The sequence below is a fragment of the Rhinopithecus bieti genome, unplaced genomic scaffold (assembly GCF_001698545.2).
Source record: "Rhinopithecus bieti isolate Rb0 unplaced genomic scaffold, ASM169854v2 scaffold_13247, whole genome shotgun sequence".
NCBI classification, from domain to species: Eukaryota; Metazoa; Chordata; class Mammalia; order Primates; family Cercopithecidae; genus Rhinopithecus; species Rhinopithecus bieti.
In genome coordinates this window covers 583,767-601,769 of record NW_016807505.1, presented here as the reverse complement: position 1 = coordinate 601,769, position 18,003 = coordinate 583,767, and the positions used below count along the sequence as shown (strand labels likewise).

Genomic DNA, 18,003 nt, shown 5'->3' with positions numbered 1-18,003 from the left:
ACAGGGTCGGCCCCATTCAGGGTCACAGGTGGGATGAGATCCTTGAACCTCTGTGACTCGACCCTGTCACCACACCCCTGAAACAAGTCTGGGGACTGAGAGCTCATACGTAACACTTGTGGCACCCCAGAGCCCCCCTCATGTGGCACTTCTGGCCCCCCTCATGTGGCCTGGGCAGTCCTCAAGACCTGACCCGCACACCAAGTCTCAGCTGGGCGATGTCCTGCATGGGGCTGAAGGAACCCTTTGCTATCTGGACCATCGTCACCCCTGCAGGGCTTCAGGGAAGGCATCCTCCTCGGGTAAGATTCCCAAGGAAGCTGCCCTCCTGGAGAAACCATGCCTCTCTGGGGGGAATTAGGGTCGGCTCCCTGAGGAAACCCTCATGGCCCGAAGTCTGACCCTTGGCAACCCCAAGCAGACTGGCTCATGGACCATGACACCAGCAGGATCCACTCACCTATATTGGTCATTGCAAGGAGGACCCCTTGGCAGAAGAGCTCACTGAAAGACACAAGGGGAGAACCGGGGCTCAGGGAGGAGCCACCCACATGCCCCACCCCAAGGAACAACACCACCAAGCCCGCACAGGGAGCCTGGGCTGCTACACAGAGGAGCACAGAGAAAGATCTGGGCCACCTCCAGATGCCCTTCAGGGCCTCCAGGTCTCCAACCCAAAATACAGTGGCACTGCCAGAAATCTCAGGATCCCAACATCCCTTTCCAAATTTCTCACTTAGGGTGGGCCTTAGCATAATCCTATTGAGCATGATTTTAAGTCATCACCTCTCTTCAGGACAAGATAAGGTTCTCATCATTGACCCAACCCAGGGCACCCCCCTTCCTGCTTATGCATCCAGTGGAACACGGATGTTCTCACCACAGCTCAGTGCAGGAGACCAGGGCACCAGGAAGGGCCTGAGCCTCAGCGCACCGAAGGTTGAACACCTGACTGAAGGACACTGGCCCAGGAAAAGCGAGCCCAACAGAAGTCTCACCATCTGGGGAACACGTGGAGGACATGTGACCACCTCCATGTGGAGAAGTGGGTGGCGGGTGCCAGTTCATGTTTGCTCCTGCTCCATGGACACATATGATGATACTCATGAAAATACTGACTCGTCACCTATGCAGGGAACCCTTGGCCCTCCCTACCACCGAACCCGGCAAGGGCAAGGCAGGCAGGTCACTGGGCTCAGGCAAAACGCTTAGGCTATGCTGGACTGCAGGACCCGAGAGCACCTCCACTGGCCAAATCAGCTTCCCCACAGCACCCCAGAGCTGCCCTGGGAACACTGGGCACAGGCCCAGGCCACCGGCCAGGTCACAGCCAACCAAGGAGGCTGGTCCAGATGCCATGCGCCACTGCAGACCTGACAGTGGCATAGCCTACCCCTGAGCNTGGCTATCGCAGTCTGCCCCTGGCCGACCCAGCTGCCACATGGGGCTCAGGCTGCAGACCTGGCCCCTGGGCATGGTGAGCACAAATCAAGACACCCTCTCTAAGTGTCACTGGAAATCACAGCCTGGGACGCAGGGCCACGTGCTTCCTCCGGTGGGTCACCATCCATGCTCTGCACACCTCTGGCACACAGAGTTAGGCCATATGTGGCCAATCCAGAACGACATGGTGCCCTCTGCCATGCTTGGGCCCAAGACCCTTCCACTGTGGATGTGATGCCATGGCTCAGAAGCAGCCTGAGCAACACAATCCTGGGACAGATCCCCGACAGTAGGCCTTCTCACCTCGGGGCCACCCTTCACGACACTTGACCTCGGAGATAGGGTGATCCCCAGCAGGATGCGGGCTGTCCCTTGGCCCAAAGCCCACATGTCCCAGGGCTGATCTGCAGCACCACCAGGTACCAGCCAGAGTTCTACCTAGACCCAACCCCAGGGAAACAATGCCACCCCCCCACCCACTGAGATGCCCATTGCTCAACAGGAAAGGTCACATTCAGGGCCATGGGTGGTGCGCAATCCTTGAATCTACACAACCCAATCCCATGGGCCCATTCAGGCACCACACTCCAAGGACCAAGAACTCTCCTGCTACCCCTGTGGCACCCTGTAGCCCCTCTGGCCCACCTCATATGGCCTGGGCAGTTCTGGAGGCCTTACTGGATCACTGCATTTCAGCTGGGTGCTGCCCTGCATTGGACAGAAGGAACCCTTTCCTGCCTGGACCATCATCATCCCTGCAGAGCTTCAGGGAAGGGGTCCTCCTTGGGTCTGGTTCCAGAAAAGTTGCCCTCCAGGAGAACCCTTCCCTTCCACGTGGAAATTCAGGTCTGCTCCCTGAGAAAACCCTTGTGGTTCAAAGGTTAAACCTTGGGGACCCTACACGGTCTGGCTCATGACCAATGTCCCCAGCAGGATCCACTCACCTATGCCAGTCAATACCAGGGGTACCTCCTGGGTGGCAGAGCTCACTGAAAGACACAAGGTGAGAACAGGAGCTTAGGAAGGAGCCACCAACGTTCCTCACGCCAGGGAACTGGAGCACCAACACCAATCCCACACAGGGAGCCTGCGCTGCGTCACGAAGGAGTGCAGAGACAGGTTGGGCCACCTCCAGATGCCCTTCAGAGCCTCCAGGTCTCCTGCCCAAAATACAGTGGCCTTGTTGGGGACCTCAGGATCCCATAATCCTCTTCCAAAATTCTCACCTAGGTTGGGCCTCAGCGTAATCCTATTGAGCATGATTTTAAGTCATCACCTCTTCAGGACAATATAAAGTTCTCATCATTGACCCAACCCAGGGAACCGCCTCCTTGCAAAAAAACATCCAGTGGAACCCAGATGTGCTCAGCACTCCTGCTGAGTGCAGGAGACTAGGGTGCCAGGATAGGCTGGATCTTCAGTGCACTGGGGCTGAGCACCTGGCTGATGGACACTGGCCCATGAAAAGCGGGCCCAATGGAAGTCTTCCTCCAGTCTTACCATCTAGGGGACAGGTGGAGGACATGTGACCACCCTCCATTGGGAGAATGGGGTGAGTGCCAGCTCACGCTTGCCCCCCCTCCATGGACACATGTGATGAGATCCATGTGAAATACTGACTTGTCACCAATGTAGGGCACCCTTGGCCCTCCCTGCCACCAAACCCAGGAAGGATAAGTCAGGCAGTTCACTGGGCTCAGGCAAAATGCCCAGGCTGTGCCATACTGCAGGCCCCAAGAGCACTTTCACTGCCCAAAACAGCTCTCCTGCATGACCCCAGGGCAGCCCTGAGAACACTGGGCATAGGCATGGGCCACCAGTCAAGTCACAGCCAACCAAGGTGGCTGGCCCTGATACCACGTGGCACTGCAGACCTGCAGTGGCAAAGCCTGCCCCGGGCGTGGTGGGGCAAGTACAGGTACCCTCTCCAAGCTGCACCAGAAATCACATTCTGGGCAGAAGGAACCCTTTCCTGCCTGGAACACTGTCACCCCAAGTAGGACCCAAGGAGGGAAGGTGTCCTCCTTGGGTCCGATTCCCACAAAAGCCACCCTCCTGAAGAAGCCATCTCTCCCAGGTGGCAAATCAGGTTGGCTGCCTGAGACAACCCTTGTGACTCAAAGGCTGAACCTTGGGGACCCCACACGGCCTGGCTCATGGCCCATAATCCCAGAAGGATCCACTCACCTATGTCAGTCAATGCCAGGGAGCCCACCTGTTCGGAAGAGCTCACTGAAAGACACAAGGGGAGAAAGGGGCTCAGGAAATAGCCACCCACATTTCCTGCCCCAGGGAAGTGGAGCATCAACACCAATTCCGAATATGGAGCATGAGCTGCCTCAGGGAGGAGCACAGATGCCCTTCAGGATCTCCAGATCTCCAGCCCAAAATACAGTGGCCCTGTTGGGGACCTCAGGATCTCAGTGTCCTCTTTCAAAATTCTCACCTAGGCTGGGCCTCTGCGTAATCCTGTTGAGCATGATTTTAAGTCATCACCTCTCTTCAAGATAATACAAGGTTCTCATCATTGACCCAACCCAGGGCACTCTGCCTCCCCACACATGCATCTAGTGGGACCTGGATATGGTCACCACAGCTCAGTGCAGGAGACCAGGGTACCAGGAAGGGTCGGAGCTTCAGCGCACTGTGGGGTGAGCACCTGGCTGATGTACCCTGGCCCGGGGCCTGTGGGCCCAACACAAGTCTTCCTCCAGGCTCACCATCTAGAGGGACAGGAGGACATGTGTCAAATCAGGGCCTCACTTATCAGTGCGGGGAAGGAGCTAAGTGATACTCATGTGATGGGATCCATGCTGAACACTGACCTAACATGGATATGGGGCACCCTTGGCCCTCCCTGCCACCAAACCCTGGAAAGACAGGGCAAGTGGGTCACCTGACTCAGGCAAGATACCTGGGATGCACCCTACTGCATGCTGCAAGAGCACCTCCATGCCAGCACCGGTTCTCCCGCTCAACCCCATGGCCATACCAGGGACATGGGGCATGGAACAGGGCCACCAACCAGCTCCTGGCCAACCAAGGAGGGTGGTCCAGATGCCAAAAGCTGCTGCAACCTGGCAGTCCCAGAGCCTGTACCTGGGCATGGTGGGTGCCAGACCTGGTGCCCTCTCCAAGCCTGGGGACCTCCAGGGTCACGTGCTTTCACTGGTGGGTCGCAATCCATGCCCTGCACAACTCCAACACACAGAGCTGGGCCACACTCAGCCTATCAGGAACCACACAGTGTCCTCTCCTTTCCGTGTGCTCAAGACCCCACCACCCTAGAGGGGACCCCATGGCTGAGAAGCAGACTGGGCGGCAAATTCCCAGGACAGGTCTCTTGACAGCAGGCCTTTCCACCTCAGGAGGCCCCCCTTCCTGCCACTGGACCTCAAGGAAGGGTTGTCCCCAGCAGGACGGAAGCTTCCCCTTGGCCCAAAGCCCACAAGTCCCAGGGCCAGCCTGTAGCACCACTGGGTGCCAGCTAGAGCTCAGACTTGACCCAACCTCACTGAAAGACTGCCGTCCCCTACCAGGCTCAAGGAGGTGCCACTAAGATGGCCCATTGCTCAACGGGGTTGGTCCCATTCAAGGCCATGGGTGTGGAGCATTCCTTGAATCTCTGCAGCCTGACCGTGTGGGCCCAGTCACTCACCCCTCTCCAGGGAGAAAGAACTCCAGTGTGACCTCCAGGGTGCACTGCATCCCCTGTGCCCCACCTCCCCATGTGCCCTGGGCAGTACTCCAGGCCTGACCTGGCCACCGAGTTTCAACTGGGAGCTGCCCTAAATGAGCTGAAGGACCCCTTCCTGCCTGGACCACTGTCACCCCTGCAGGGCTTCAGGAAAGGCATAGGTCAGATTCCAAAGGAGGCAGCCTTCCTGGAGAAACCATTCCTCCCTGGTGGGAAGTAGGTTGGCAGCCTGAGAAAACCCTAGTGGCCTGAAGGCTGAATGTCGTGGACCCCATGCTGCATCACTCATGGCTCATGACCAAAACAGGATGTACTCACCTATGCTGCTCAAGGCTGGGGGGACCACTTGGACAGAGGAGCTCACTGAAAGACACAGGAGAATGGGGGCTCAGGAAGGAGGCTCCAGCGTGCCTCGTCCCTGGAGACCCGGAGCCTGGATACCAAGCCAGTACAGGGAGGCTGGACTGCCTCATGGAGGAGCACAGAGATACAGTTGGGTCCACGAGATGCCCTTCAGGGCCTCCAGGTCACCAGCCCAAAACACAGGAGCCCTGCAGGGGGCTTTGGGATCCCAGAGTCCTCTTCCAAAATTCTCACCTAGGCTGGGCCTCAGCGTAATCCTATTGAGCATGATTTTTAAGTCATCACCTCTTTTCAGAACATTATAAGGTTCTCATCATTGACCCAACCTAGGACAACCCCTCCCCACGCTTGCATTCAGCAGGACCAGGATATGCTCACCATAGCTCAGTGCAGGAGACCAGGGTGCCAGGAAAGGCCTGAGCTTCAGTGCACCTGGGGCTGGAACTGGCTGACAGACACTGGCCCAGAGCCATTGGGCCCAACGCAAGTCTTCCTCCATGCTCACCATCTGGGGTACAGGAGGGGGACATATGTCAACATAGGGCCTCACATCTCCATATGTAGAAGGCATAAGAGATACACACGTAAAGGATTCCATGTGGAACACTGACCCATCACGGATGCAGGGCACCCATGGCCCTCCCCTTCCCCATACTCTGAAAAAACAGGGCAGCCTGCCTTCCCTGTGACCACTGTGCATGAGCCACGGCCACCAACCCGCTCCCAGCCAACCAAGGAGGGTAGCCGGAAGCTACGCACTGTTGCAAACCTGGCAGTCACATAGCCTGCCCCTGGACGTGGTGGGCACCCACCAAGGTGCCCTCTCCAAGTGTGCACTGAAAATCACAGCCTGGGGACCTGGGCCACGAGCTTTCAGTGGTGGGACCCCATCCACATCCCACACACCTCCCAAACACAGACCTAGGCCACACTTGGCCAATCAAGGGCCACATGGTATCTTCTCTTTTCCTTGGTCCCAAGACCCCATCACCCTGGAAGTGACCCCATGGCTCAGAAGAAGGTGGGGTGGCAAATTCCCAGTACAGGACCTCAGACAGTGGGCCTTCCCACCTCAGAATGTCACTGCTACTGTCGCTCAGATTCGGAGAACAGGTTACCCCCAATGCGATGCAAGCTTCCCCCTCAGCCCAAAGCCCACAGATCCCTCCCAGGGCTGGACTGCAGCACCACCAGGCACCAACCATTTCTCAGCCTTGACCCAACCCCATTGAAACTGCACCACACCCCACCAGGCTCAATACGTGCCACTGGGATGGCCAGTTGCTCAACAGGGTCGGCCCCATTCAGGGTCACAGGTGGGATGAGATCCTTGAACCTCTGTGACTCGACCCTGTCACCACACCCCTGAAACAAGTCTGGGGACTGAGAGCTCATACGTAACACTTGTGGCACCCCAGAGCCCCCCTCATGTGGCACTTCTGGCCCCCCTCATGTGGCCTGGGCAGTCCTCAAGACCTGACCCGCACACCAAGTCTCAGCTGGGCGATGTCCTGCATGGGGCTGAAGGAACCCTTTGCTATCTGGACCATCGTCACCCCTGCAGGGCTTCAGGGAAGGCATCCTCCTCGGGTAAGATTCCCAAGGAAGCTGCCCTCCTGGAGAAACCATGCCTCTCTGGGGGGAATTAGGGTCGGCTCCCTGAGGAAACCCTCATGGCCCGAAGTCTGACCCTTGGCAACCCCAAGCAGACTGGCTCATGGACCATGACACCAGCAGGATCCACTCACCTATATTGGTCATTGCAAGGAGGACCCCCTTGGCAGAAGAGCTCACTGAAAGACACAAGGGGAGAACCGGGGCTCAGGGAGGAGCCACCCACATGCCCCACCCCCAAGGAACAACACCACCAAGCCCGCACAGGGAGCCTGGGCTGCTACACAGAGGAGCACAGAGAAAGATCTGGGCCACCTCCAGATGCCCTTCAGGGCCTCCAGGTCTCCAACCCAAAATACAGTGGCACTGCCAGAAATCTCAGGATCCCAACATCCCTTTCCAAATTTCTCACTTAGGGTGGGCCTTAGCATAATCCTATTGAGCATGATTTTTAAGTCATCACCTCTCTTCAGGACAAGATAAGGTTCTCATCATTGACCCAACCCAGGGCACCCCCCTTCCTGCTTATGCATCCAGTGGAACACGGATGTTCTCACCACAGCTCAGTGCAGGAGACCAGGGCACCAGGAAGGGCCTGAGCCTCAGCGCACCGAAGGTTGAACACCTGACTGAAGGACACTGGCCCAGGAAAAGCGAGCCCAACAGAAGTCTCACCATCTGGGGGAACACGTGGAGGACATGTGACCACCTCCATGTGGAGAAGTGGGTGGCGGGTGCCAGTTCATGTTTGCTCCTGCTCCATGGACACATATGATGATACTCATGAAAAATACTGACTCGTCACCTATGCAGGGAACCCTTGGCCCTCCCTACCACCGAACCCGGCAAGGGCAAGGCAGGCAGGTCACTGGGCTCAGGCAAAACGCTTAGGCTATGCTGGACTGCAGGACCCGAGAGCACCTCCACTGGCCAAATCAGCTTCCCCACAGCACCCCAGAGCTGCCCTGGGAACACTGGGCACAGGCCCAGGCCACCGGCCAGGTCACAGCCAACCAAGGAGGCTGGTCCAGATGCCATGCGCCACTGCAGACCTGACAGTGGCATAGCCTACCCCTGAGCCTGGTAGGTGGGTGTACAGGCACCCTCTCCAAGTGTGCACTGGAAATCAGAGCCTGGGGCTGCAGGGCCACTTGCTTTTTCTGGTGGGTCCCCATTCATACTCCTCATACTTCCCAGACACACAGCCAGTCACACATGGCCTAACTGCAGCGACATGGTGCCCTCTCCTTTGCTTGGTCCCAAGACCCTGCCACCCTGGAAGTGACACCATGGCTCCCAAGCAGCCTGAGCAACTAATTCCCAGTACAAGTGCCTCAATAGCGGCTGTTCCCAACTCAGGAGGCCACCCTTCACGACACTTGACCATAGAGAAAGGGTGGCCCCCAGCTGGATGTGGGCTGCCCCTTGGCCCAAAGCCCATGAGTCCCAGGGCTGACCTGCAGCACCATGAGGTACTGGCCAGAGCCCTGCCTTGACCCAACCCCAGGAAAACCATGCCACCTCCCACCAGGCTCCAGGAGACTCACTGGGATGACCCATTGATCAACAGGGACGGTTGCATTCAGGGCCATGGTGTGGTGCAATCCTTAAATCTCTGAGACCCAACCGAATGGGCCAATTCACGCACCACACTCTGGGGACTACGAGCTCCCGTTACCTCTGTGGCACCTTGTAGCCCCTCTGGCCCCCCTCATGTGGCCTGGGCAGTTCTGGAGGCCTTACTGGAGCACTGAGTCTCAGCTGGGTGCTGCCCTGCATTAAGCAGAAGGAAGTTTCCTGCCTGGACCACCATCACCCTGGCAGGGCTTCAGGGAAGGTGTCTTCCTTGGGTCCAATTCCCAAAAAATGTCGCCCTCCAGGAGAATCCTTNAGAGAAAGGGTGGCCCCAGCTGGATGTGGGCTGCCCCTTGGCCCAAAGCCCATGAGTCCCAGGGCTGACCTGCAGCACCATGAGGTACTGGCCAGAGCCCTGCCTTGACCCAACCCCAGGAAAACCATGCCACCTCCCACCAGGCTCCAGGAGACTCACTGGGATGACCCATTGATCAACAGGGACGGTTGCATTCAGGGCCATGGTGTGGTGCAATCCTTAAATCTCTGAGACCCAACCGAATGGGCCAATTCACGCACCACACTCTGGGGACTACGAGCTCCCGTTACCTCTGTGGCACCTTGTAGCCCCTCTGGCCCCCCTCATGTGGCCTGGGCAGTTCTGGAGGCCTTACTGGAGCACTGAGTCTCAGCTGGGTGCTGCCCTGCATTAAGCAGAAGGAAGTTTCCTGCCTGGACCACCATCACCCTGGCAGGGCTTCAGGGAAGGTGTCTTCCTTGGGTCCAATTCCCAAAAAATGTCGCCCTCCAGGAGAATCCTTCCCTCCCAGGTGGAAATTCAAGTCTGCTCCCTGAAAAAACTGTTGCTCAAAGGCTGAATCTCAGGGACCTCACATGGTCTGGCTCATGACCCGTGACCCCAGTAGGATCCACTCACCTATGCCAGTCAATGCCAGGGGGACCTCCTGGGTGGAAGATCTGAAAGGCACAAGGTGAGAACAGGGGCTCAGGAGGGAGCCACCAATGTTCCCTGCCCCCAGGGAACCAGAGCACCAACACTAACCCCTCACAGGGAGCCTGGGCTGCCTCACAGAGGAGCGCAGAGACAGGTTGGGCCACCTCCAGATGCCCTTCAGAGCCTCCAGGTCTCCAGTTCAACATACAATGGTCCTGCAAGGGACCTTGGGATCCCAGCATCCTCTTGCAAAATTCTCACCTAGGTTGGGCCTCAGCATAATCCTATTGAGCATGATTTTTAAGTCATCATCTCTCTTCAGGGCAATATCAGGTTCTCATCATTGACCCAACCCAGGGAACACCCTCCCCCCACAAACATCCAGTGCAACCCAGATGTGCTCACCACAGCTCAGTGCAGGAGACCAGGGTGCCAAGAAGGGCCAGTGTTTCAGCGCACCAGGAGATGAGCACCTGGCTGACATTGGCCTGGGGCCTGTGGGTCAACACAAGTCTTCCTCCAGGCTCACCATCTGGAGGGACAGGAGGAGGAAATGTGTCTAACCAGGGCCTCACAATCAATGTGGAGAAAGGGCTAAGGGATACTCATGTGATGGGATTCATGCTGAACACTGTCCCACATGGACACTGGGCACCCTTGGCCCTCCCTGCCACCAAACCCTGGAAAGACAGGGCAAGCGTGTCACCTGGCTCAGGCAAGATGTCTGGGCTGCACCCTACTGCGGGCCCCAAGAGCACCTCCACTGCCTGGGCCTGTTCCCACACACAACCCCAGGGCCATACCAGGGACACGGGGCAGAGGACAGGGCCACCAACCAGCTCCTGGCCAACCAAGTATGCTGGCCCAGAGGCCAAAAGCCACTGCAGACCTGGCAGTCCAAGAGATTGCACCTAGGCATGGTGGGCGCTAGCCCCGGTGCCCTCTCCAAGCCTAGCAGCCTCCAGGGTCACATGTTTTCTATGGTGGGTCCCCATCCATGCCCTGCCCAACTCTGACACACAGAGCCAGGTCACACTCAGCCCATCAGGAACCACATGGTGTATTCTCCTTTTCTTGGGCTCAAGACCCTGCCACCCTGAGGTGACCCCCACGACTCAGAAGCAGCCTGGGCAGCAAATTCCCAGAACAGGTCACTCAACAGCAGGTCTTACCACCTCACAAGGACACCCTTTTCACCATTGGACCTCAAGGAAGGCTTGTCCCCAGCAGGATCAGAGCTGCTCCCTTGGCCCAAAGCCCACAAGTCCCAGGGCCTGCAGCACCACCAGGTGCCAGCCAGAGCTCAGCCTTGACCCAACCTCATTGAAACAGTGCCATTTCCCACCAGGCTCAAGGAGGTGCCACTAAGATGGCCCATTGCTCCATAGGGTTGGGTCCCATTCAAGACTATGGGTGTGGAACATTCCTTGAATCTCCACAGCCTGACCATGTGGACCCAGTCACTCACCCCTCTCCAGGGAGGGAGAACTCCAGTGTGACCTCCAGGGCACACTACATCCCCTGTTCCTGCCCTCCTCCCCATGTGCCCTGGGCAGTACTCCAGGCCTGACCTGGCCACCAAGTTTCAGCTGGGAGCTGCCCTACGTTGGGTTGAAGGAACCCCTTCCTGCTTGGACCACTGTCACCCCTGCAGGGCTTCAGGAAAGATGTGCTCCTTGGGTCAGATTCCAAAGGAAGCAGCCCTCCTGGAGAAACCATCCCTCCCTCGTGGGGAGTAGGTTGGCAGCCTGAGAAAACCCTAGTGGCCCGAAGGCTGAATGTCGGGGACCCCATGCTGCATCACTCATGGCGCATGACCAAAACAGGATGTACTCATGATGTACTCACCTATGCTGCTCAAGGCCAGGGGGGACCACTTGGACAGAGGAGCTCACTGAAAGACACAAGGGAGAGTGGGGGCTCAGGAAGGAGCCTCCAACATGCCCTGTCACCGGAGACCTGGAGCCCGGACACCAAGCCAGCACAGGGAGCCTGGGCTGCCTCACAGAGGAGTGCAGAGACAGGGTTGGGTCCACCAGATGCCCTTTAGGGCCTCAAGGTCTCCATCTCAAAATATATTTGCTCTGTCAGGGACCTCAGAATCCCAGTGCCCTCTTCCAAATTTCTCACCTAGGCTGGGCCTCAGTGTAATCCTACTGAGCATGATTTTTAAGTCATCACCTCTCTTCAGAACAATATAAGGTTCTCATCACTGACCCAACCCAGGGCACCCTCCTGCCCCCAGCGCACGTATCTAGCAGGACCCAGATGGGCTTACCACAGCTCAGTGCAGAAGCCAAGGGCTCCAGGAAGGTCCTCAGCTTCAGCGCACTAGGGGCTGGGTGCCTGGCTGACTGACATTAGCCCAGGGATAGTGGGCCCAACACAAGTTTTCCTCCGGGGTCACCATCTGGGGAGACAGGAGGAAGACGTGTCAAAACTGACCTCCATGTTGGGAAGGGGGTTGGGGGTGCCAGCTCACCCTTGCTCGTCCTCCATGGACACATGTGGTGAGTTCAATGTGAAATACTGACTCGTTAAGGACGCAGTGCACTGTTGGCCCTCCCTTCCACCGAACCCAGAGAGGACAGGGCAGGTAGGTCACTGGGTTTCAGCAAAACACCCAGGCTGCATCATACTGCAGGCCCTGAGAGCACCTCCACTGTCCAAAACAGCTCCCCTGCATGACCCCAGGGCTGTACTGGGACTGTTGGGCACAGACCCAGGCCACCAGCCAGGTCACGGCCAACCAAGGAGGCTGGCTCAGATGTCACACCCTGCTGCAAACCTGGTAGTTGCATAGCCTGCCACTGGGCATGAAGGGCACGCATCCAGGCACCCTCTCCAAGTGTGCAACAGAAATCACAGCCTGGTGCTGCAGGGCCATGTGCTTCCTCTGGTGGGTCCCCATCCATACTCTGCAAACTCCCACACATAGAGACAGCCACATGGCCAATCAGGAGCTACATGGTGCCCTCTGCTTTGCTTGGGCCCAAGACCCTGCCACCCTGGATATGACCCCAAAGCTTAGAAGAAGCTTGAGCAACAAATTCCCGGGACACGTCCCTCAACAGCAGGCCTTCCCACCTCAGGAGGCCACCTTTCCAGACACTTGACATTGGAAAAAGGGTGACCACCAATGGGATGCAGGTGCCCCCTTGGTCCAATGCCCATGAGTCCCAAGGCTGACCTGCAGAAGCCACCAGGTGCTGGCCAGAGCTCTGCCTTGACCCAACCCAAGGGAAACAATACCACCTCCCACCTCCACCAAGCTCCAGGAGACCCACTGGGATGGCCCATTGCTCAACAGGGACTGTCCTATTCAGGGCCATGGTGGTGCACGGTCCTTTAATCTCCACGACCCAACCCAAGAGGCCCATTTGTGCGTGACACACCAAATACCGAGAGCTCCTATGTGACCCCCGTGGTACCCAGAGCTCCTCTGTCCCCCTCATGTGGCCTGGGAAATCCTCGAGGCCTGACCCGAGCATCGACTCTCAGCTATGAGCTGCCCTGTGCGGGGTGGAAGGAACCCTTTCCTGCCTGGACCACCATCACACCTGCAGGGCTTCAGAGAAGGTGTCCCCCTTGGATCCGATTCCCAAAATAGCGGCCCTCCTGGAGAACCTATGCCTCCCCAGTGGTAATTCAGGTCGGTTCCCTGAGAAAACCCTCGTGGCCGGAAGGGGGACCCTTGGTGACCTGGTTCATGGCCCATGACCCCAGCAGGATCCACTCACCTATGCCCGTCAATGCCAGGGAGCCCACCTGGGCAGAAGAGCTCACTGAAAGACACAGGGAGAACCAGAGCTCAGTAAAGAGCCAACAACGTTCCCTGGCCCAGGGAACTGGAGCACCAACACCAAGCCCACAAAAGGAGCCTGGGCTGCCTCACAGAGGAGCACAGAGACAGGTTGGGTCACCTCCAGATGCCCATCAGGGCCTTGAGGTCTCCAGCCCAAAACACAGGGTCCCTGCAGGGGACTTTGGGATCCCAGTGTCCTCTTCCAAAATTCTCACCTAGGCTGGGCCTCAGCGTAATCCTATTGAGCATGATTTTTAAGTCATCACCTTTCTTCAGAACAATATAAGGTTCTCATCATTGACCCAACCCAAGGCACCCCACTCCCTGCACATGCATCCAGCAGGACCATGATATGCTCACCACAGTTCAGTGCAGGAGACCAGGGCACCAGGAAAGGCCTGAGCTTCACTGCACCGGGGGCTGGGAACCTGTCTGACAGACACTGGCCCAGGGTCATTGGGCCCAATGCAAGTCTTCCTCTGGGCTCACCATCTGGGAGTACAGGAGGAGGATATGTGTCCAAATAGGTCCTCACATCTCCATATGGAGAGGGGTAAGAGATACCCACGTAATGGGTTCCATATAGAACACTGACCCATCACGGATGCAAGGCACCCTTGGCCCTCCCCTGCCCTGTGACCACTGGGCATGGGCCACAGCCACCAACCAGCTCCCAGCCCACCAAGGAGGGTAGCTCGGAAGCTACGCACCATTGCAAACCTGGCAGTCACATAGCCTGCCCCTGGACGTGGTGGGCACGTGCTAAGGCACCCTCTCCAAGCGTGCACTGAAAATCACAGCCTGGGGACCTGGGCCACATGCTTTCACTGGTGGGACCCCATCCACATCCCACACACCTCCCCAACAGACCTGGGCCACACCTGGCCAATCAAGGGCCACATGGTATCTTTTCCTTTCCTTGGGCCCAAGACCCCACAACCCTGGAGGTGACCACATGTCTCAGAAGAAGCCAGGGCAGCAAATTCCCAGTATAGGACCCTAGACAGTGGGCCTTCCCACCTCAGAATGCCACTGTTAACCATTACACTGTTAACCATTCCACAAACTCGGAGAATGGGTTACCACCAGTGGGATGTGGGCTACCCACTTAGCGCAAAGCCCATGGGTCCCAGGGCTGGCGAGCAGCAGCACCAAGTGTCATACAGATCTCAGCATGGGCTCAACCCTATTGAAACTGCACCCCACCCCACCAGGCTCAATACGTGCCACTGGGATGGCCTGTTGCTCAACAGTGTTGGCCCCATTCAGGGTCACAGGTGGGATGAGATCCTTGAAAGTCAACAACCCGATCCCATTACCACCCCCATGAAACAAGTCTGGGGACTGAGAGCTCCTGCATGACACCCATGGCACCCTAGAGCCCTTGTGGCCCCCCTCATGTGGCCTGGGCAGTCCTCAAGGCCTGACCCACACATCAAGTCTCAACTGGGTGATGTCCTGCATGGGGCTGAAGGAACCCTTTGCCATCTGGACCATCGTCACCCCTGCAGAGCTTCAGGGAAGGCATCCTCCTCGGGTAAGATTCCCAAGGAAGCTGCCCTCCTGGAGAAACCATCCCTCCCTGGTGGGAATTCAGGTCAATTCCCTGAGGAAACCCTCGGGGCCTGAAGTCTGACCCCTGGCGAACCCATGCGGCCTGGCTCATGGCCCATGACGCCAGTAGGATCCACTCACCTATGTTGGTCAATGCCAGGAGGTCTCCTCTTGGCAGAAGAGCTCACTGAAAGAAACAAGGGGAGAACAGGGGCTCAGGGAGGAGACACTGACGTGTCCCATCGCTGGGGAACAGGAAGGCCAACACCAAGCCCGCACAGGGAGCCTGGGCTGCCTCATGGAGGAGCACAGAGAAAGAGTTGGGCCACCTCCAGATGCCCTTCAGGGCCTCCATCCAAACCAAAATACAGTGGCCCTGCTGGAAATCTCAGGATCCCAGCATCTTCTTCCAAAATTCTCACCTAGGTTGGGCCTCAGCGTAATCCTATTGAGCATGATTTTTAAGTCATCACCTCTCTTCAGGACAATATAAGGTTCTCATCATTGACCCAACCAAGAGAACGCCCTCCTTGCACAAACATCCAGTGGAACCCGGATGTGCTCACCACAGCTCAGTGCAGGAGACCAAGGCGTCAGGAAGAGCTGGAGCTTCAGTGCACCGGGGGCTGAGCACCTGGGTGACAGACACTGGCTCAGGAAAAGCAGGCCCAGTGGAAGTCTTCCTCAATTCTCATCATCTGGGGGCACAGGTGGACATGTGACCACCCTCCATGTGGAAAAGGGGGTGTTGGGTACCAGCTCATGCTTGCTTTCCCTCCATGGACACGTGTGATGGGATCCATGCAAAATACTGACTCATCACTGACCAGGGCACCCTTGGCCCTCCCTGCTACCAAACTCAGGAAGGACAAGGCAGGCAGGTCACTGGGCTCAGGCAAAACGCCCAGATTGTGCTGTATTTCAGGCCTGGAGAGCACCTCCACTGCTTAAAACAGCTTCCCCGTATGACGCCAGGGCTGCCCTGGGACCACTGGGCACAGGCCTGGGCCACCAGCCAGGTCATGGCCAACCAAGGAGGCTAGTCAATGCCAGGGTACCCACCTGGGTGGAAAAGCTCACTGAAAGACACAAAGGGAGAACGGGGGCTCGGGAAAGAGTCACCAACCTGTTCCGTCCCTGGGGTACCAGAGTACCAGCACCAAGCCTGGACAGGGAGCCTGGGGACCTTCATGCAGGATCACAGAGGCAGGGTTGGGCCCCTACCAGATGCCCTTTCAGGGACTCCAGGTCTCCAGCCCAAAATACAGTGTGGCTCTGCCAAGGACCTCAGAATCCTATCGCCCTCTTCCAACATTCTCACCTAGGCTGGGCCTCAGCGTAATCCTATTGAGCATGATTTTTAAGTCATCACCTCTCTTCAGAAGAATATAAGGTTCTCATCACCAACCCAACTCAGGGCACCCCCCTCCCCACACATGCATCCAGCGGGACCCAGTTGTGCTCACCACAGCCCAGTGCAAGAGACCAGGGAACCAGGAAGGGTTGGAGTTTCGGTGCACTGGGAGCCGAGCACCTGGCTGATGGACACTGGCCCCGGGGCCTTCGGGCCCAACTCAAGTCTTTCTCTAGGGTCACCATCTGTAGGGAAAGGAGGAGGACATGTGTCCAACCAGGGCCTCATGTATCAATGCAGGGAAGGTGGTTAGGGGATACCCTTGTGATGGGATCCTTACAGAACACTGACCCAACATGGACGTGGAGTGAGCACCCTTGGCCCTCCCTGCCACCAAACCCTGGAAAGACAGGGCAAGCGGGTTACTGGGCTCGGGCGAGAGGTCTGGGCTGTGCCCTACTGCAGGCCCCAAGAGCACCTCCACTGCCCGGGCCGGATCCCCCGAGCAACCCCAGGGTTGCACTGGGACCAGGGCAACCAACCTGCTCAAGGTTAGTTGAGTCAAGGAGGCTAGTCCTGATGCCAAGAGCCACTCAGACCTGGCAGTCACAGAGCCTGCCCCAGGCATGGTAGGGCCACCCTGGTGCCCACTCCAAGCACGCACCAGAAATCAAAGTCCAGGGGCTTCCAGGGCCACATGCTTTCTCTGATGAGCCCCATCCATGCCCTGCACACCTCCCACACACAGAGCCGGGCCACACTCAGCCGATCAGGAACCACATGGTCCTCTCCTTTCTGTGGGCTCAAGACCCTGCCACCCTATAGGTGACTCCATGGCTCAGAAGCAGCCTAGGTGGCAAATTCCCAAGACAGGTCCCCTTGACAGCAGGTCTTCCCACCTCAGGAGGCCACTCTTCCCACCACTGGACCTCAAGGAAGGGATTACCCCAGTGGGACAGGAGCTGCCCCCTGGGCCTAAAGCCCATGAGCCCCAGGGCCTGGCCGCAGCACCACCAGGCAACAGCTCAGTCTTGACCCAACTGCATTGAAACAGCGCCACCCCCAACAGGCTCAAGGACGCACCACTAAAATGGCCCATTGCTCAACAGGGTTGGTCCCATTCAGGGCCGTGGGTGGGGCGCATTCTGTGAATCTCCGCAGCCTGACTGGGTGAGCCCTATCACCCACCCCTCTTGGAGGAAGAACTCCAGCATGACCCACAGGGCACCCCAGAGCCCCTGTGGCCTCCATCATGTGGCCTGGGCAGTCCTCGAGGCCTAACCTGCCCACCGAGTTTCAGCTGGGAGCCGCTCTGTTGGGCTGAAGGAACCCTTTCCTGTCTGGACCACCGTCACCCTGCAGGGCTTCAGGAAATGCGTGCTCCTAGGGTCAAATTCCCAAGGAAGCGATCCTCCTGGAGGAACCATCCCTCCAGGTGGGTATTTGGTTGGCTCCCTGAGAAAACCCTAGTTGGCCCAAAGGCTGATTCTCGATGACCCCATGCTGCCTCACTCATGGCCCATGACCCCAACAGGATGCACTGACCTATGCCGCTCAAAGCCAGGAGCCTCACCTGGGCAGAAGAGCTCACTGAAAGACACAGGGAAGAAGGAGGGCTCAGGAAGGGGCCGTCAAATTGCCCTGTC

The 18,003-nt window shown here is 57.7% G+C and overlaps 1 protein-coding gene across 29 annotated transcripts in view; it reads right to left on the bottom strand.

The window, feature by feature from the left end:
* The window catches only part of LOC108535957 (uncharacterized), a 191,608-nt gene extending 191,120 nt beyond the window's left edge, over window positions 1-488 (bottom strand). For all 29 annotated transcript variants that reach the window (XM_017882369.1, XM_017882368.1, XM_017882370.1 and 26 more), the window contains exon 1: window positions 461-488. The gene's annotated coding sequence lies outside the window, so the exon portion shown is untranslated. The remainder of the gene's footprint in view (window positions 1-460) is intronic.
* Between the last annotated feature and the right edge of the window lie 17,515 nt (window positions 489-18,003).